Source organism: Macrotis lagotis, chromosome 1 (assembly GCF_037893015.1).
Source record: "Macrotis lagotis isolate mMagLag1 chromosome 1, bilby.v1.9.chrom.fasta, whole genome shotgun sequence".
Classification (NCBI taxonomy): Eukaryota; Metazoa; Chordata; class Mammalia; order Peramelemorphia; family Peramelidae; genus Macrotis; species Macrotis lagotis.
Window position 1 is genome coordinate 299,959,134 of NC_133658.1, and position 21,734 is coordinate 299,980,867.

General features: G+C 38.9%; 1 long non-coding RNA gene across 5 annotated transcripts in view; it reads left to right on the forward strand.

Annotated features, from left to right (window-relative positions):
* LOC141505445 (uncharacterized) overlaps nt 1-21,734 on the forward strand; it is a 182,695-nt gene that overhangs the window by 100,628 nt on the left and 60,333 nt on the right. For all 5 annotated transcript variants that reach the window (XR_012473605.1, XR_012473604.1, XR_012473603.1 and 2 more), the window contains one exon: nt 7,774-7,894. This is a non-coding gene — a long non-coding RNA (uncharacterized LOC141505445). The remainder of the gene's footprint in view (nt 1-7,773; nt 7,895-21,734) is intronic.

A 21,734-nucleotide genomic window follows, 5' to 3' on the forward strand; every position in this document is an offset into this window, starting at 1 on the left:
CTACTTGTCTAACTTTGAATGGTTCACCAGGCTTTCCTTTTCTCAACTCTAAAAGGAAGATATTTTATTACATAATCTCCAGGTTCTCTTATTCTAGAGATATGATCCTATTTTAAGTTTTACATATACAAGGTATTTGAAAAATAATAGTTTAAAAAAATCTCTAAGACTCTTGGGACATCCTGTGTATGTCTACATAAATATACCATAACACACACACGTCTACATAGACCCACCCTAACACACATCTACACAAACATACCCTAACACAGCCTACACAAACACACCCTAACATGCACACATGTCTACACAAACACATATGCCTACATAAACTAACCCCAACACATACATCTACATGACCACACACTAACATGTCTACATAAACATACCCTAACACACACATCTATGTCTACATAAACACATCCTAACAACACACATATGTCTATACAAACACACACAAGCCTACACAAACAAATCCTAACACACACATGCCTACACAAACACACCCCAACATATATATCTATATAAGCACAGATGTCTATATAAACACAGATGTCTATATAAACATATATGTCTATATAAATGCACACTGACACATATGTCTACACAAACACACACGCTAATATGCATAGGCTTATACATATTCATGTGTATATACACATGCATAGTTTTATATATACACATACATGTACATATAGACACGTGTGTGTGTGTGTGTGTGTGTATATGAAACTGTGATTTTATTGGTATAGATAACCATTTCTAACATAGTCTTGGAGAATTGCTTGAGATGTTAAATGATTTGGCTCCATAATCTGATTGTGCCAGAGGGAAAGCCTTGAAAACAGGTCTTCCTGACTCCAAGTTTACTACACCTTACTGCTTCTTGCTATATAAATGTTACCTATTATTACTAGAGATAACTCCTTCAGTATTATAGTCTGTGACCTTGAACTAGTAACATCTCTTCTCTAGATCTTAATTAATTTATTTATTTATTTTAGGTTTTTGCAAGGCAATGGGGTTAAGCGGCTTGCCCAAGACCACACAGCTAGGTAATTTTTAAACCTTAATTTGTTAAAGAGAATACCAGGGTCATTCAGTGGTGCAGTTTACTGGGCCTAAAGTCATGAAGACTCATCTTCCTGAATTCCAATCTGGCTTCAGATACTTATTAGCTCTGTGATCCTGGGCAAGTCACCTAACCCTGTTTACCTCAGTTTCCTAATCTCTCAAGTGAACTAGAGAAGGAAATGGCAAATCACTTAGATATCTCTGCCAAAAAACCCCAAATGGGGTCAAGAAGGGTCAGATATGAATGAAAATAACTAAATCACAGCAAAAGATAACATAAAGACTAACATAGACTTATAAGGACTGCTGATTGTGAGAGCAAACCTCAAAATCTGAAATAATTTTAGAAAGAAATTTATTAGATCATTTGGTAGAGGAGAGCCAGTCTCAAGGAGAAACTGCTTTTCATCATCAGTATAAATCTGGAAGATTTATATTATATAAGATTTAGACTTTGGAACTCATGCACACAAACCCCATGTACACAGTTAAACAATATTGCCAAGAGGGTAACTTGAAAGCAAGATAGACTGAGATAGATTTTAGCAAATATAAACATTCAATACAATTTATGTGAAACCAAAATACAAGGGAACCTAAAGCACAAGCTTGGGTGGACCAAAACAAGACTTGGGTTTTGGGGACCCTCCCATCTCACCACAGAATTCATACTCCAGAACATAAAATTCCTTTCCATCTCCAACATTCCTGGAGAGTTATAGAGATCAGGGTAACTTTCTGAGTTCAAACATCACTAGTCACATAAAGTTAGATTTAAACAATATCATAAGTAATGTTTTCTAAATAATATAAGCTTTCAGAAGACATTATAATTTGATGAAAAGAACCATAAATTGATTTGGATTCAATACCTGACTCTGACAATTATTTTTGTGATCTTGGACAAGTCATTTTCTTACTACGGGTCTGTTTCTTCATTTGTAAAATGAGGAGATTGGATTTGAAGCTACTGAATCCCTTTCTGGTTCTGATATATGTTCCATACTTTAATGTTTTGTGTTTTAAGGTTCTTCCCCCACCCAAGTCCTAGAAATCTGTGACTCTATGACAGATGAAGTCATTTATGTCAAAATACTTTATCTTATAGGTTCTCTTCTCTTCAATCTATCCTCCTCTCAGCTACCAAGTTGTCAGTCCTTTAGCAATGTTCTGGTTTTGAGACTCCTCTGCTCAACAAGTTTTAGTGGCTCCCTCTTGTTTCCAAGATATGATATAACTCCCTTTGGTATTTCAAACCTTTCACGATCTGGTTGCCTTTCTAAATCTTTTGTTTAATACTCCCCTTTATTCACTCCACATTCCAGGCAAGCTAGCCTACTTCTGTTTCCCATGCTTGACATTCCAATGTTCTTTTTGTGCCTTTGTCCAGGCTGTCCTTCAACCCTGGAATGCCCTCCCACCTCACCACAGCCTCTTAGAATCCCAAGTTTCTTTTAAGGTTTAGTTTAAGTACCAGAAAGCCACAAAAGATCTTTCCTGATTACTTCTTCCTCCAGTAGTTAGTTCCCGTCCCCACCCCACTCTCTCTCTCCTAATTTCTTGTATTCATTTTTTATATGTTTTTCATGTACTTATCTGTGAACATGTCATGTCCTATCCCCCATCCCCTACTACCTTCTCTACTAATAAGCTTTTCGAGATCAGGGCTATTGCTATTTGGTTTTGAATCTTTTCTTTTTGGATCTTTTTGGATCTCCAATACCTAGCACAATGACCTGCACCTGTGGTTGTTCAGTTGTTTCAGTTGTCTAATTTTCTGTGACCCATCTGGGTTTTTTTTTTTTTTGACAAAGATACAGATAAGGAAAGTAAGTCAAACAGGGTTAAGTGACTTGCCCAGGTTTACACAACTGCAAAATGTTTATGACCAGACTTGAACTCAGGAAGATGAGTCTGATTCCAGGTCTGGCACTTTATTCATCTGTACCATCTACTTCCACTGACCTACACATAGTATATATGTAATCAGTGCTTGTTGCCTTGTTGAATGAATGAATGAATGAATGAGATCTTTGGGGAACAGGGGAGATGGAAAATCTAGGCAGTAGGGATTTTGAGAGCCATGATCTCTGGGTACAATTGTTCTTTTTCTCCTTCTGTAGGATGGCCCAGATTGCAAAATCTTTCCATGTTGCAATTGATTTCTGCTAATAGACTTGGGCTGGAACACGGCGTTTATCTCCTTCACATTCATACCATACAAATGAAGTTAAAATAATGGCACTTTGTTGGCACTAAAGCAAGGCAGCTCCAAGCAGTGCCCCACTTATTCTTTTCTATTCAGCATTCAGAGTTGATGCAAGAAGATAAATCCTTTTGTTCCCATTTGAGAGAGGAAGGTTGTAGTCCAATGACGTTCTCCACACAGCTGAAGCAGAGCTGGTGGGTGGATCATAGAGTTAGAGACCCTGGTCACCTTTGCAATATGTTTATGCCAAGAAGACCCTTCCTGGGCTGAATGTGGGTAAATACTCATACATAAGCATAGGCTAGTACATGTAGGTTGTGGTTCAAGAAGATTCTTCTGAGAATTTTGCTGCCCATTGGATAGTTGCAGATCAATATAAACTGTTCTGAGATCCATTTAACAAAGCGATTGGTTTTTAAAGTACTATCTCCTCTGCAGATGCTAGCCTTGTACTATTCATTTCTGGACTAGCTCTCCCTATCAGTATTGCTCCTATGCATCTTAATTCAATTCAAGGCACTGAAGTTACACTTAATGGGGGTTGCAAGACAAAAACAAAACAAACAAAAAGCAACCTTTGCTCTCAAGGAGTTTACATTCTATTGGATGTTAGGGCAGATAAGAAAATATAGTAAAGTCTTTCCCACCAGAATGACCTTATACTTTGTATATACATTTATATACATATGTAATAGAATGTAAGCTCCTTAAGGACAGCAACTACCTATTTTTGTGTCGGTATCCCTAATACCTGTTATAGTATCTGGTGTTTAGAGTATGAAGTAAGAAAGAAAATAAGCATTATAAAGTACCTGGGGGGGGGCAAGGAGCCAAGATGGCAACAAGAATGGATTGTGTCTTAGGTGCTCTCTCATAAATCTTCGAAACTAAGGACTCTAAATTTTTGAGAGACAGAACCCACAGAGGGACTCAGTGAGTCAGTTCTCCTACTCAAGGTAACATGGAAAAGAGCAGAAAGGCTCTGCTCCCCGGGGTTGGAGGGGCACCCACCAGAGGGGTGGCCCGCCAGAGCAAAAGAACTTCAGCCTCCCGGAGGCAGCCCCAGGGCACTGGGAGCCTCTGCTCACAGCAGCGGGGGAGTTTCCTGCCCTTTGCCCTGGGGAGCACTGGGCAAAAATTGGGGGAACAGGGGGGAGGGGGTACCTCTGCCAGAATGAGCATGTGAAGCCCAGCCTTCAGGGCACACAGTAAGTAGCCCAGATCCAGAAAACAGAAGCAGGTGGAGCCAGTAAGCAGGAGCCCCCAGGGAATGAGCCCATTGAACCTAGGGAGGGGGAGTGAAGAGAGACAGAGAGAGACTGCAGAGCTCTGCTCCAGGAACAGGACTCTGGGGCTCTGAACACATTCAGATCCTGATTGCAGTCTAAGCTCCCTATACAACAGCAGCACCCCCCCCCCACCTCAGCCCCGTGGCAGAGGGGGGCGCTTATGGTCATTCACAGACCAGGAGGGAGGACAGAGCCTCACATACTGAGATCCTTGTGGAAGTGTCCCAAAAGCTCAGGAAGCACCCCCAAAACAGGCTAAGGCTGGGAAAATGAGCAAGCAGAGAAACAAGAGGAACACCATTGAGAAATATTTTGGCTGTGAGCCCAAGAAAGATCAAAACACTCAGTTTGAAGATGAAGAAGCACAAGCTCCTGCATCTAAAGACTCCAAGAAAAACAGAAATTGGGCTCAAGCTATGACAGAGCTCAAAAATGACTTTGAAAATCAAATGAGGGAGTTAGAAGAAAAATTGGGAAAAGAAATGAGAGAGATGCAGGAAAAACATGAAAATGAAGTCAGAAGCTTAGTCAAGGAAATCTGAAGAAAATAGCATGCTAAAAACCAGCTTAGGTGAAATGGATAAAAGAGTTCAAAAAAGTTATTGAGGAGAAGAATGCTTTAAAAAGCAAAACTGGCCAGATGGAAAAAGAAATAAGAAAACTCTTTGAGGAAAACAAATCCTTCAGACAAAGAATAGAACTCAGGGAGATTGATGAATTTACGAGAAATCAGGACTCAATACTTCAAAACCAGAAATATGAAAAATTAGAAGAAAATATGAAACATCTAATTGAAAAAAAATAACTGATATGGAAAACAGATTTGGGAAAGATAATTTAAAAATTATTGGAATACCTGAAAGTCATGCTCAAGAAAAGAGCCTTGACAACATTTTCAAAGAATTACTACAGGAAAATTGCCCTGATATCCTAGAAGCAGAGGGCAAAATAGAAATGGAGAGAATCCACCAATCCCCCTGAGAAAGAGATCCCAAAAAACCAGCCCCTAGGAATATTATAGCCAAGTTCCAGAACTCCCAAGTCAAAGAGAAAATATTACAAGCAGCCAGAAGGACACAATTCAATTATTGTGGAGCTGCAGTCAGGATCACACAGGACTTAGCAGCAACTACATTAAAAGCTCATAGGGCTTGGAATATAATATACCGGAAGGCAAAAGAGCTTAGAATGCAACTGAGAATCAACTACCCAGCAAGGCTGAATGTCATCTTCCAGGGGAAAAGATGGACTTTCAATGAACCAGGGGAATTTCAAATGTTCCTGTTGGAATGGCCAGAGCTGAACAGAAGGTTTGATCTTCAAATACAGGACTCAGGTGAAACATAGAGATTGGAGGAGAAGGGGAAAATTTGAGGGACTTAATGATGATGAACTGCATGTATTCCTGCATAGAAAAATGACACTGATAATACTCATATGAACCTTTTCAATTAATAGAGCAGGTAGAAGGAGCTTTTACAGTTGAAGCACAGGAGAAAGCTGAATTTGAAGATAAAATATGGTGTAAAAATGGAGTCAATAGAAAAAAGGGAAATGTAATGGGAGAAAGAAAAAGGAGAGGGGGAAATAGGCCAAGATATTTCATATAATAAGATTTTTCTTTCTTACAATGAACTATTGCAATGATATGGAAGTGGGGAAGGCAAGGGGGAATGAGGGAATCTACCATCTCATCAGAGGTGGCTAGGAGAGGAAACAGCATATATACTCAATGGGGTATAGGCATCTGGAGTAAGAAGGAGGGGGGGAACAGGGGGAAGGGGGGTGATGTGAGTGATGGAGGAGAGGATGGACCATGGGGGGAGAGTGGTCAGATATAACACATTTTCTTTTTCACTTCTTGCAAGGGGCTGGGATTAGAAGGTCTGTCTGGGACCATAGGGCCAGGTATATGCTGGGCCTAAGGGGTGGTATGGGGGCTTGGGGCCTCTTGGCCCCAGGGCCAGGGATCTGTCTGCTGCACCACTTAGCTACCCTACAGCAGAGTCAGAGTGAAAGGAGATAGAAAATATAGTACATGGTAGTGGAGAAATATGAAAGGAGGGAGTTGCAATCAGCAATGGCAAGGGTGGAAAAATATGGAAGTAACTTTTGCAATGGACTTATCATAAAGAATGTGATCCACCCATGACAGAGTTGTTGGTATTGGAACAAAGACTCAAGCACATTTTTTATTATTATTATTATTTGGGGGGGGTGCAGGGCAAATGGGGCTGGGTGGACTGCCTGAGACCATATATCATTGGGTGTCTGAGACCAGATTTGGACCCTGGTGCTACTGGTTCAAGGGCTAATGCTCTGTCCACCACCCAGCCACCCCTACTATTATTACTATTTTATTTTATTTTGGGTCTTTTTTCCTTCTTTTTTTTTGGTTTTTTGCAGGGCAGCGGGGTTGGGGTGGCTTGCATGTCACACGGCTAGGTGATTGTTGGGTGTATGGGGCCGGATGTGGGCTCAGGTGCTCCTGGCTCCAGGGCTGGTGCTCTGTCCATTGTGCTGCCTGGCCAGACCTACAATTATTACTATTATTTTTTATTTTAATTTTTTTTCTCTCCCCTTTATCACTCACACGAGTCTATATTTTTTTGGGGGAGGGGGTATTTTGTTTACTCTTAAACAATAATTTATTAATGTATAAAAACATTATTTGTATAAAATGGGAATAAATAAATATCAAATAAAAAAAATAAAGTACCTACTATATATCAGGTGCATCTTTAGTTTCCTCAACTATAAAATAGAATAAATGACCTAGGGAAGTAGGAACTATTTTTATCTCTATTTTACAATTGAAGAAACTGAGGCAAACAGAATTGATTTACTGAGGGTCAAATAACTACTCAGTGTTTGAGGTTGGATTTGAACTCAGGTCTTACTAATTCCAGGTCCACTGTGTGTCCACTACAATGTGACTAACTGCTTCTATTTATGTCTCATTGTGGTGTAGGAAGTAGTCATGGAAGTGAGTTTTGAAGGAAGCAAGGAATTCTAAGAGGGGAGTAAGAGAATGAATTCCAGACATGGAGGACAACCCTATTAAGAAATGTTTTCATAATTATTTAGAATATATTTTTAAATTCAATTTAATCATTGTTTATTAAGTTTTCATGATGTCCAAGATACTATCTTTGTTGTAGGGATAGAAAGATGAAAAAATAACAATTTCTTGCCCTCCAGGCACTTCTACTCTATTAGAAGAGGCAGCAAAGTGGCCCAGTAGAGAGAGCACTAGACTTGAAGTCATGAAGACCCTGAGTTCAAATCTGGTCTAGGACACTTATTACCTGTGTAACCTTGGGTAAGTCACTTAACATCTGACTGTTTCTGTTTCCTCAAATGCAAAAACTTTCCTTCCAAAATTGTTGTGAAATTCAAGTGAGATAATATTTGGAAAAATCTGGCATATAGTAGACTTCTAATAAATTCCTACCCTTCCTGTTGAGGGGAAAATATTGGGCACATAGACAATACAAAGTTGAATATAATGGGGCAAAAAAGAAATCCAGACAAAGAATCTTAGAAAATTTTGAAGAGGGAGGTCATTTTCAGCTGGAGGTGAGAGCAAGGGAGATTACTGTCACCATTTTTTTAACCATTACTTTTTTGTTTAATTACAAATTATGATTCCTTTGTTTTTCTTACACTATTCAGGTTGATAACTAACATGTTTAACAACTAACTGGGGAGAAGGTTTTACTGAGGAGGTAGCTCCTAAACTACCCTTTCAAAAAAAAAGAAATAATTGGGAAGTAGAAAAAATAAGTGTATTCCTGTTGTGGACAATGACTATCAGGAAATTATAGTGATGAGAAACAGAAACAGCAAGGCAAGAGCAAGAACTACCTAAATAGTTGACTTTGGTTAACAATATGATGATTCAATGGAAAGAGGAATCTTTTCTTTCTGGAAGTCACTTTTCTTCTCTCAGTTTCCTTATCTGCAAAATAAGGGGGGGGGTAATATCAGATGGTCTCTGAGCTTGCTTTTAGCTCTAAATCCATGATCCTAAAGTCTGGAAGATACAATGAATCATGGGGAATAATATGAGATAGACCTGGAAAGGTAGATTGAGGAAACTGAAATTTTGGATTTATATTTTATCTTAGGGGCAGTATAAAATGATGATTTCTTAATAGCACAAGTAATATCTGTGCTGTAGAAAGATCATTTAGACATTTGGGTGAAGGATGAATGAGAGAAAGGAGAGACTGATGTCAGGGAGATCAATTAGAGTACTATTACTTATTATTTGACATATTTGCTGTATATCTATGTTATAGTATCTCTACCAAAATCCTTCATAAATACCTTATTATGGGATGCAGGTGGTTTTTAATTCTCAGAGGTTGTGTTAAACCAGGGCAAAGCACAAAGGTCTACTAGCTCCTACCAAGCTAGAGAAGCTTAGAGAATTGGGAACTTGAAATTTTAAAAACCTAATAATAGTTCATTCTTGCCACTTCATGGTGTCTGCTGAAAGCTCCCCTTAGCTTAGTCATTATGGACAGAAATCTCCAGAAACATGGGCCTTGCAGGGTCATAAGGATCCAAGGGGAGACCTATTAGACAACCTAATTTTTTTCATCCAAGGCTGTAGCGTGTTCTGGTCCTCACTTAAAAGAGGCAGACTTGTGACTTGATAAATGCAGGCCATTAGGATACTCAAATGGGGAATATGAATTCTCAAATAAATGTGCTTCCTTGGAGTCTAGTGATGTCTTAGTAGCTATAATTTTCTTGGCTTTCCTTATCTTATGTTTTCCTCACAACTTTACTGAGGAGACTTGATCTTGGATTTTCTTAAAATTGGTTTCCACTCCTCTCTTATATGAGCCACCATTTTGATCTTGGGCCTCTGCTATTGTGGCCTCATCTATTTCCATCAACATTATGTCATCAATGAAGTGGTGTATATCAATGCCCTAAGGAGCAGATGGTTCCTTTAGCTCTGGCAGTTTGAGGGAGAGTAGAGGTAACCCTGAGAAAGGGATGTAAAGGTATAATGAATGTCTTCCCAGATTAAAGCAAACTGCTTCAGAGTAGTATCCATCATAAGAATGAAGAAAAAAGCACAGACAAGATTGATAACTGTTGTAGTCATGGTTTTATTCAGTTCTCTGGAGTCCACTATAAGTTGCTAGCTATATCCTTTTTCCTCTCAGGTAATAAAGAGTTCTTGTACAAAGGGGCTTATATAGCCAAGTACACCACTACCTTTATCATCATCATTAGAGAAGAAATATATTTCACTCCCCTGAAGACCCAATATTGTATAGTGTTAATTGCCTGAGATGGTTTGGCTAGCTCTATGGGCTTCTGCTTAGTCACAGTAGAGGTTGATGAAAGGATCTACACAGATATTGAGTCCTTGACTCTATGGTCTGCTCTCTATAACTTTCCCTAAATGTCAAGCTGGGTAGGGGTGGTAAAGGATATCTTAGACTTCAGTGGGACAGAAGGGATCCTAGAGCAAATTTCCTGTGTAGCTTTACTAGTTTACCATTCCCCTCTCCCCCCAGGCTAGCCATCAATTGTATTCTTATCAATCCCATCTTTCAGGGATTATTAAGAGGGAAAGAGCTTTCACATCCAAAGCTTCTTCCAGGAGAAAGCATCTTTGCTCTTGGCATCTTATCAGGATGGTAAATTTTGTGCTTCCTCTCTTCCCCATTCTCAGAATGTTATTAGCTAACCTATAAGATGACTCAGGAGGAGAGAGTGAGGCTGGCGACTTTGCACAGTCCTTCTGCATTTAGATCCAATTCACTTGCAAGTCTTGACATTACTTCCTGATGTCATGGTCTTGTAAGTAGTGGGAACTGCCCCACTGGGCACCCAACTAGCCAGTCTGTTCTTTCATAAGTTTGTTTATTTATCCATTTGATAGTTCCTTCCTTCCTTCCTTCCTTCCTTCCTTCCTTCCTTCCTTCCTTCCTTCCTTCCTTCCTTCCTTCCTTCCTTCCTTCCTTCCTTTATTTTTTCCACCTCTCCCTCCCTTCTCTTCCTCCTTTCCCTCTATCCACATACAGTATCTTACCCTTACCTGAAGGTACTCTACCCAAAGGAATGTAAATTTTGATTGCTGAATCCTCACAAAGTATCTTGTGATTTTATGAGCTAGATTTTTTCCTTAAAGACAAAGCCTTATACCCAGATCACTCTGACTTTCATTGATTGACCAACAATAGAAGCCAGCCTAAGTCTCACTTGGTCTTCAATTGGGTCTTAATGGCTCGGAGTGAGTGAAAATAGCATTTCTTTATGTTTTGACCATAAACCTTAAGAGTCTTCTTCCAGATTGAAACTTTTTTGACCCTAGATTGAATTTTTTTTTTGACCAAATAAAAGAGACCATTTTTTTTTTGCCTCATTTCTTACCTAGCCTTAATGAATGGGCATTGTCTCAGCCAAATCAAGACCTGGGAAAGACCTTAACTTAAAAAGATCACTTCATGGGGCCATCTCCAATTGTCCTGCTCTATATCTTGCCATTGGACCCAGATGGCTTCTGAGGAGTAATGAGACTGGTGACTTTGCACAGCCTTCCCTCGCTTAAATCCAATTTGCTTGAAGGTCATGGCAACTCCTTCCTGATATCATATTCCTGTTTGAGAATGAAGGACAAATAACAATTAGCATAGGCAGCAACATCCCAAGCTTCAACTGTCTCAATCTCCTGCTCATATTTCACCAATTGATTTAACTAGTTCTGTGGTGGAGGAGATTCATCTAAAATTTGAAGCCATATGGGTAGACTTAGATCTAATTGCTTCTAAGAAAAGCTGGGCCTAGGATAGATAGTAGGAGGTCAGCTAAATGCAGTTTATCAAACCCATTTTCTTTAGGAACTTCCCTTCACTTATAGATTCCCACTAGTCAGCTGACTCCAATGGAAATTCATCTTCACCAGTTCAGATGTCAATAGCTACCTGTTTCAGTCATTAAAGAACAACAAAGAATCTCCTGGTCTGGAAACTCTAATAAATTTAGTTGACTCTATAAAAACACATCCTCAGGGTACTCTCCTAACTTATAGAAGTAAATTTCAGAGAGCATTAGTTCTATTCGAACATACCTTCAGGAGCCATTACTTCCATTACTTCTGCAACTCATGGATTCTTTTTTGAACTTTTCCTGAAATCACCCCAGTATCCTCTTGAAGGTCTACCTGCTGCCTGCTCCCTCAGGGCAGGGAGTCATTGTCTTCTCAGAGCAGAGATAGGAAAAGCCTGAAGCTTTCTTATCCCAGTGGGATTTCTCAAATCTCTAACCTATATCTGTTTTCCTCCTGTCTCATGGCTCTAATCTGGGAAGAAACCTGGGAACCTTGAGTCAAAGGCTTTATTTTTAGTTACTGTCTGGGGCCTGTCAATCTCCATCTCCATCAGTAGAGATTCCTTCATTTGTGGGGGTTACCAGCTCTATCTGTTGTCCTTTGACTTTTATTACCCAGCCTCCAAAAGCTGAAGGCTCTGTCTTTAGCTACTGAATAGCTGGTTCAGTTTATTTTCAGGCTTATTATGCTAGCAGTGCAATTTATGCACAACAGTCAAAAACAACTAGGGATGCTAAATTTCATGTTTTCTTTATAGTCCTGGGCAACCTTCTCTAGTAGACAGACCAGCAGAAAAACCTATTTCCCATCCCATAGAGCAGATGCCCCATACAAAATCAGGAGGGTTTTGTTTTTTGATCATGTAGTATTCCATTATATGGTCACTCTACTCTTTGTATTTTCAGAACTCTCCACAACTCAGCCATGAAACCATTTCATTTTATCCTATACTGCCAACCAATGTTAGAGCTGGACTCTAATGCTAGCAGTCTCTAAGTTTAGGGCTTATACTGGGATTAAATGAGACATTTATAAGTCATTGAAAGTTATCAAAAAGAGTTTAATTTGCCTGAACTTGGATATGTATCAAGGGAACAAGGGAACTTAAATCTTCAGAAATCCACCAAGTTGTAAGGATCTGATTGCTTGTGGCCAGGATTTTGGCTGATTGGGAAGCAACCTTGAGAAAGCAAGGCTAATCAGGTCTCAGAAATTTTTCTCTTTTTAGGGGAAAACAAGTCTCCATCAAGTGAGGGAAAGAGGATGGAGTAGACTCACCCTATTTTGTGAATGGAGAGGGAAAAAGCTGCAAGGAAAATACTGGGAAATATTATTCCTACCACTCCTTGGTGGCAAGGTGCTAAGTATTTTCTAGAGCAGGGGTAAATGGGGTCACTAATCTATATGTAAGGATTACTATGAGACTTTGCTTTAAAATGTAATGTTATCAGAGAGTCAGAGCCAAGATGGTGGAGTAGAGGTAGGAAACTCCCACAAGATCTCCCCAAAACCACTACAAATGCCTTTAAATAATGACTCTAATAAAATTCTAGGGTGACAGAATCCACAAAAAGACTGAGTGAAACAATTTCCAGTCCAAGAAAAGTTGGAAGATTTGTGAGAAAGGTCTGTTACACTGGGTTTAGAAAGGATCTACTGCACAGCCTGGCCACACTGGAAAGAATTGGCTGGGACACCTGGGTCTGTGGAAGCTGTGGCAGATCTTTAAACCCATGGATTGCCAAAGACAACTGGGCAGCTCAGCAAGAAAACTTTGTCACACCAGAGTGAGAGGGGAGCCCAGTCCAGTGCAGGCCTCAGCACAGACCCAGCCCTGGGAACCAAGAGCAAGCTTGGGGAGCCACTTATCAAGAATTACCCAGAAACTGCTTCCAGAGTACTCAGCCCAGAGATAGTAAGGGGGGGCGGGGTCAGGGGAGATTGCAGAGATCTCTTTGCTATTCCTGAGACAGGACTGCTGTTTTGCCTAGATTGAAATCCAGGTCACAATTTGGGCTCCAGTCTCAGGAAAAGTAGCTTTACTACCATAGCAGAGCAGGGACCCTCCTCACAGATCCAGGGCAGAGGAGAGTGCTTGTGGTCATCCACAGATCAGAGCACAGGCCAGGAAAGCAGTCAGAGCCTTTTATAAGACCTTGGAGGAATTGAAGTCCCTGGGAGATATACCTGAAAACAACTGCAAAACCCTCAAAAAACTTGGAACAATGAATGCACCCTCCTTTCTGGCAAAGTCCAATCTTAACAAAGAATTAAAATCAAGGCATGAGCTGGGGAAATGAGCAAACAGCAGAAGAAAAATAAATTCCATAGACAATTACTTTGGTCCTATGGAGGCTCAAAATACATATGCAGAAGATAACAAAGTCAAAGCTTCTGTATCCAAAGCCACCAAGAAAAATACGAATTGGTCTTAGGCTATGAAAGACCTCATAAAAGATTTTGAAAATCAAGTAAGGGAGATGGAGGAAAAATTGAGAAGAGAAATGAGAGTGAAAAGCAAGTCATCTTGGAAAAGGAATTACAAAACAATACTGAAGAAAATAACCTCTTAACAACCAAATGAAAAATGGATCAAATGGAAAAAAGCTGTCCAAAAGGTCAATGAGGAAAAGATGCCTTAGAAAGCAGAATTGGCAAAATAGAAAAAGAGATAAAAAAGCTCTCTGAAGAAAATAATTCATTCAAATGTAGAATGGAGTTAAGGGAAGCTGATGACTGTGATAAAGCAAAACTAAAAGAATGGAAAAACTAGAAGAAAATGTGAACTGTCTCATCGGAAAAACAATTAATCTGGTTAGACTAGTTTTATTTTTTATTAGAAATAGTGGAGCCAAATAAAGCTGGGCTGGTAAAAACATCAAGGACAGTTAAGAGGTAGAGATGAGTGTGAGAGCTTATTTCAGAGATCATGCTCTAGGGAAGTGGGCTGCCTTCACAGGAAGATAACAAAGCAGGGAATAAGTAGTAGAGGAACAAAGGGGCCCTAAAAAGGGCTTGCTTCAAAGGAAGTCAAGTAAGCAGGGGATAAATAGCAGAGAAAAGCAAAGGGATGGGAGATATAACTCTCCAGAGCAGGCTGTCCTTCCAAGGAAGGTGAGCAGCTCAACTGAGAAGGAAGCAAGCTTTTAAGGAGGACCATAGGGAGATACAGAGAGACATAGGTGGGGGCTGGTAGCTCAGAGAGCAAAGATGAAATAATTTAGGTAAATGTTGATAGGGGCAGTAACTCAGAGAGCAGAGATGAAGCAATTAGGGACATGTAGTTGAGGAGTGGAAGGTCAGATCCTTTCAGGTTAAGGCAGGGATCCATTGTTTTGTTGATAAGGGTTTTTGTCCCTAGAAGCAAAGACTTGTCTTGAGTCCTAGGCAGGAAGGGACAAAGTACTTTATTAAAAGTTCATTGATCTTGTCTCATAGCTGGGACAATGGGATGTGGGGGGAGTTGGGGGAGAGAGGTTAGTATTAATGTAAGATACATGGTCAGTGCAGAGAGAAAAGATTAATTATAGAACATATTTCTCTTATCATTTCCCCTACTTCAAAACTGACTAAAAACAAAATTTCAAATTTTATCTCATTTGATCTTCACAACAACTCTGGGAGGTAGGAGGTATTATTATCCCCATTATACACTAGGGAAAACTGAGGAGCCCAAAGTTAAGTGACTTGCCCTAGGTGCCCCAGCTGTTTCTTTCCAGTATGGCCAGGCTGTATTTGAACTCAGGTATTCCTGACTTTGGCTTTATATACTTTGATGTCTAGATGCCACAAAGAATGACCCAAACAATACATAAAAGTCCACCTAGAAGGAGATAGAATGTCCTGATCATCTGTTGTGGGGTTTGGGCTGTTCAACATTTTAATCCCTGAGTTATATGAAGGCATAGATGATACAAGTATTAAACCTATGGATAAAAGTGGAAAGGATAATATGATGGATAATTGAGACAGGACCCAAAAAGATCTTCTGTATTGCCAGGGTAGAATGGTGGGCCATATCTAATGAAAATCAAATCAAATAAGAATAAATGTAAAATCCTGTACTTGAGGATTTTTTTTTGGTAATCAGCCTAAGTGTAGTAGACACGAACTCTATGGGTAGAGTCTATAAGGACTATTCCATGGAGTGTATATTCGTGTTCATTCCCTGGGCAACTTCCAGTGATAAGAATGGCTTAGTAGGAAGGACTCATTGCTGTGAGGTGAGGAAGTAAACCCTGGGTTATTCCTGAGTCCCCTTCCCCACTGAAGTAGATGAGAGGAGCCTAGAACAGGGAGCTAAATCATTGAGGCAGAAAGAATATCCAGTGATCCACTCAATAGACCTTAAAAAGGGAATGACTGTACTCTGAATCTTTCTTCAATTCTCCTTGGTGACAGCACATAATTCTGCGACTTCCTATGAAGGATGGTTGGGGGAACATGGTGACTACTTCCCAAGTGATGCCTAGATCTTCAAGCTCTGGCTGCCTTTCTTGCTTTGTAATTCCTTACTCAAACTGCTAAGGCAGAACTAAGAGGAATTGTAAAATACATATTTGTCAGTTCTACAAACTGCATCATGTCTTAAGTATCAGCCTTCCAGTTATTTTTTCCTGTTAATTTCTACATTTAGGGCTTTTGTTTATTAAGTATTGCTTTTGTGTAGAGAAAATAAATAGCTGACCTATACTTGTTCTACAATGTACATCATCTTTCTACTATTTACTAGACTTCAAATTATTTTTTCTAAGGGGAACAAAGAGAAAGAGTCAAAGAAAAAGAGACAAAAACCCTAACCCTTTTTTTGGAAGAAAGTCAGACTTTACTAGAACCGAACTTTGTTCACATGAGTGGGGCAAAGTAGAGATTCTTAGTAAGCAGAGAGAGTGTACAGCACCCCTCTAACTGGGTCTAGTAGCAAGCCTTACTGTTGCATAAATATAGGGCAAGGAGAGATAAAGTTAGAGAGTTTGCAAAGAAAAGATCTTGGGGTTTTCATGGAAGGCAAGTTCAACAAATAAACAGTATGGACCATCTCTAGGGTTCAATTTCTTAATTTGTGAAGCTAAATAACATATTCCATTTGGAATTTATCATCATATAAGGACATAAAACACTTTTTTTGCCAGATTTTTGTTCTAGTTTTTCCAATAATATTTGCCCAATAAAGAAATCCTTTTTAGTCATCCAAGTTTGCAACTTAAAATCATTCTTGATTCTTCCTTTTTCCTAAGATCAGTCAACCACCAAGTTTTGTCAATCTTGCCACCACAACATCTTTTGTACTGGTCCCTTTCTCTTTATTCACAAGGCTTCAACCCTAGACTAGTAATGAGGCAATTCTCATCTATATTAATTATTAGACCATTAGCCTGCTTATTGATCTCAGATTTCAATCCTCTTCTTTCTAGTCCTTTTACAATACCTACCAAAATAATCTTTTATGCTTTTGTCCTTCCTAAAGCACAAAAACTCCTCTACTTAAAGAATTTTCAGTGGCTCCCTATTGCCTTTAATATAAAATACAAATTCCTTAGCTAAGAACATTCCTAATCTACCTCTCCAGGTTAACTGAACATAAGTATTCTTCACTAATTCTATGACCTCACCAAACTGACCTACTTACTTTTCCTCAGATTCAGGACTCCATTTTCCATTTCTGTAACTGTGCACATACTATACCCAGTGCAACCATACAGAAAGCCAAGAATGCAGCCTCTCCTCACCTCAGCCTCTCAGAAAATCCCTAGCTTCCCTCAAGGCTCAGCTCATGGGCCAGCTGCAACAGGAAGCCTTTCCTGATTTTCCTAGTTGTTAATACCCTTCCCCTCCTCTTCAAATGATCATGCATATATTTTATCCATTGACTTGTTTTATTCTAGCCAGAAGATTGCAAGCTAGAGGGCAGAGGCCATTTTTATTCATTTTGTCTTTGTATACTCCACATAGTAGGTACTTAATAAACATTTAATACACTGGACTCTTCATCTATGGTCCTATGATATGGTGGTTAACACATTTGAGGTTAAACTACATTACTAGAAATGTGATATTCAGAACTCTCAGGTCAAGGAGAATATATTAGAGGAAGCCAGAAAGAAACAATTCAAATATCATGGAGCTACAGTAAGGATAACACAAAATTTAGCAGCTTCTAAATTAAGGTTTTAGAGGGCTTGGAATATATTCCAGAAGGCAAAAGAGCTTGGATTATAACCAAGAATCAAGTACCCAGCAAAACTGAACAAAATCTTTCAGGGAAAAAAATGGACCAGAAATGACCAAAGCTGAACAGAAAACTTGATCTCAGGTGAAACATAGAGAGGGAGAATGGGAAGAGTAAATTATGAGGGATTTAATGATGTTGAAGGTAATACTGATAACTTGTATGAACCTTCTCATTTATTAGAGCAGTTAGAAGGAGGCAATATTTGGGAGTGCTGCAGTCTTTAAACCATGTAATTGACATCTCTGTAGAGGATCCTTCACAATTTAAATGTTTATAAGACTTTAAGTGGATAGTCCTATTGGAATGAAAATTCTAAAGAAAAAAGTGTGGAAACAGAAAAAAATTATTCCCTACCCCCAGAAGTCATGATACTGAGAGAAAAGAAGAAAAAGAAATAAACAATATAGAGTAGAACAAAAGTCAAAGATTCTTGGAATAACCAAGTTTAAAGTCTCAGAATTCTGGTCCATATGGTGGGTGATACTAAATCTTTATAGTTCATAGTTGGTCTCCTAATAAAGTGATAAAGATGAACAGGTGCACCATTATGATCAATAGAGTCATAGTACAGATTATGAAACTTCTGCACAATTACAGATTTCTTCACCTGATGAAAGGTGCTGATGATGAATGGGAGCAGCTCCACGGACATCAGAGTCATAGAATAGATATTTTAGGCACAGTCAACAATTCTTCATTTTTCATCAGGATGATCTTTAGTAAAACAGCTTAGCTTATAAGCCTTGTGTATACAACCTGAGCTGGCATCTAAGTTAATATAGAGATTCCCTTGGTACCACCAATATTTCCTGATCCATCCTCCAAAGCCTCTTTATCATAGAAAGTCAGACTGGAAGTAATGACCATGGAGATCAACTAACTTAATACTTATTTTATAGATGAGGAAATTGAGACCTCACAGTGAATGAGCAGCAGTGATGGGACTATAACCTTGGTTTCCTGACTCCCAAATCTGTAGTCAATAGTGTTATAAGTCATGATACCTGCATATTAATATAAAATACAAAACACATATTCTATTTCTGAAAGCTTTTAGAATGCTGATCAATGTCTAGAGCAACCATATCCCAAAGGGCTAATGAAGAACTCAGATACCTTAGAATTAGGTGACAAATTTAAAGGGTAGAATAAGACATAGAGGCTTGGATATAGCTAATATGAAAATTTGTTTTGTTTACTTGTGCATATTTGTTATAAGAGTTTTATTTTCTTCTATGTTTAGAAGAATAGGAGGGAGAAAAATACTTATCAATTGAAAAAGAACATTTAAAATGAAATTAAAGAAACAAAAAGTACATGTTATTTTTCTTCAAAATTCTGAGTGGGGAGGGTGAGTGGGGACAATATAAGCAAAGGTATGGTGATAGCCCTCTTTTCTTATTTAAATGTTAAAATGTGTCATTTATTTGCAAAGAGCAAATTGACCTGGAGAGAAAGCTAGGACCACATAGCAGTCTGCACCCAGGAAAACCCTATAGACAGAGACCTGACTCAGCAGTGCTGAGGTATCACCAAGTTCTGCTCTCTCAGCATGAGCCTGACAAGTCTGGCCCAAGCAGAAAATTAGATTGATGAAGCCATCCTTTGGGAGAACTGTTTGCAGCCCTGGTAATACACGTACTATCAAGAGAGTGCCAGGTCAAGATGAAACTTGACAAGTCATACTTATAGTTCACTTTTTCAATGGTTGCAAGACCTGATCTTGGGCTCCCAAATCTGCCAGGTCAAGGAATTAACTGACAGTTTTGTCACATCAGAGATCCAGCCTGTAATTGCCTACCAGTAGGATTTGGAGCTGGGCCAACCCATTTTATCTAAAGCTTAGGGCTTCTGAGGCATCCATACCAGAAAGAAAGATAGTAATAGGAAACCCACAAATCCACATAGGAATAGACAGGGGTCAACTAGAGCAAGACTGAAAAAGTGTGAAGTGGTTAAAACCCTGGAGTTGCTGTCGTAGGCATAGGCTTAAATCTTGGTTTTTATGCTTCTTAGTATTAAAAAGTTGGATGACCGTGAATAAATCATCTTACTTCTCTGGACCCTCAGGTTCCTCATCTGTCAGATAAAAAGGTTGGACTAGTTGATCTCTTAAAAAACTTTCTGTCTCAGGTCTAGGTCATATACCAAATTAAAATTTGATCTTGGATATTTGGCCATGGTAGAGAGAAGGACAAGTCAGTCACAGATTGACGATAATAATTTTTGATTTATATGTTGTGTGTTATGTTTATAATAGTCTTTGCATATGTCGCAGGTGGTAAGTGTAAACAGTCTCCTTACTGCTTCTCTCTGAAGTTCTACTCAGGACTCAGGTTCAATAAAGTCTTGTTTTAGCATTTTCTTATGTAAACTCCACCTTTTTAGATCCAACCATTAAAAATTGGGGCACCTAGGTGACACAATGGATAGAGTACTTAAATCCAGTTCTAATGGTTCAAATCCAGTCTAAGATTCTTACTAGATGTGTGATCCTGGGCAAGTTAACTAATGATGTTTGCTTCAATTTCTCATATGTAAAGAGAATTGGAGAAGGAAAAAGGAAAATCTACTCAAGTATTTTTGTCAAAGCAAAACAAAACCCAAAATGGGGTCATGAAGCATTGGACTGAAAATGACTGAACAATAAAACATTTAAAATCACTTAGCATTCAAATTGTAATGCAGCAATAGTTTAATTGGATTAGAAAAGGTGGTAACATGAAACAGTATCAAGCAACAGATATCATAGCATATGGCCATTGCTTCTTTTGCAACTCTGATGTTGTTTCCTTCACCTTCATGCTGGAGTCCAGTTTGTCCTTACCTCTTGGGCTAACCCATGCTGATAGGAGAGGGAGGGAGACAGTTCTGTTGCCTTCTCATAAGTTCTTTTGTCTCTCCAATGCTGTGGCAGAGAGGAATAGCTTCAACCTGCAAAGGATTGGCTTAGGTAGCTGGTACCAGCTCTTTGGATGTGCTGATCTCTACCTATCTTAAACAGTGATGAAAAACCTTTGCCACTCCTTACACTGTACCAATCACTCTAGCTCAACAGTTCAGGAATGATATTGCACTTGGCTGTCCCAGTACCTTTTCCTATTTAATAAGTTCCTCAGAAATGGAGATTGTTTAATTGATTGTTTTTGTATTCAAAACACCTATCAGGTACTTAGGGGAACAGGAGTTTAATAAACGCTTATTTAATGATTGTAGTTAGAGAATCTCTCTCACCTTTTTCTCTCTTATTTATTTTTTCAGTGTTATTATTTTGTCCTCTGCTAAGATTATGCAACTCCCCCCTAACTCCTATCCCCCTAACCCTCCATGGGGACAAAATATTCTGGGAAAGAAAGGAGAGGTCCAAAAAAGTGACTAAACTGTACATGTACTTTGACCTAATAATATTACTAGAGCTAAATCTCAGAGATCAAAGAAAGAGGAAAGGCTCCTAAAAGATTTAACATATTCTTTGGGTGATAAAGAATTGGAAACTAAAGAAATGCCCATTGTTTTGGAAATAAATAACTGATTCAAGTATCAATATAATTATGATGGGCTATTATTGTGCTTTAAGAAATAATGGATAGGGGTGGCTAGGTGGCACAGTGGATTGAGCACTGGCCCTGGCGTCAGGAGTACCTGAGTTCAAATCTGGCCTCAGACACTTAATAATTGCCTAGCTGTGTGGGCTTGGGCAAACCACTTAACTCCATTGCCTTGTAAAAACTAAAAAAATGATGGATATTACAGTTTCAGAGAAACCTGAGAAAGAGTTCCCAGACTGATAAGATGGAAGCAAATAGAATCATGAGAACAAGTTAAATTATAATAACACTAAATATGAGCAACTTGGAAAGACTTCAGTAGTCTTGGATTAATGTCATAATTTATTATGATTTCAGAGGACCAGGACCTTCTGAAAGAGAGATAATGTGCTAATATACAAAATTAAATACATTATTCCAGGGGACTCAGTTTATATTATGCTCTCCCTCTCCTGACAGAGAAATGCAGAATTTTTGGCCATGTTCAATTTGGTAGTGTATTTTGTTTGGATTATACATACAT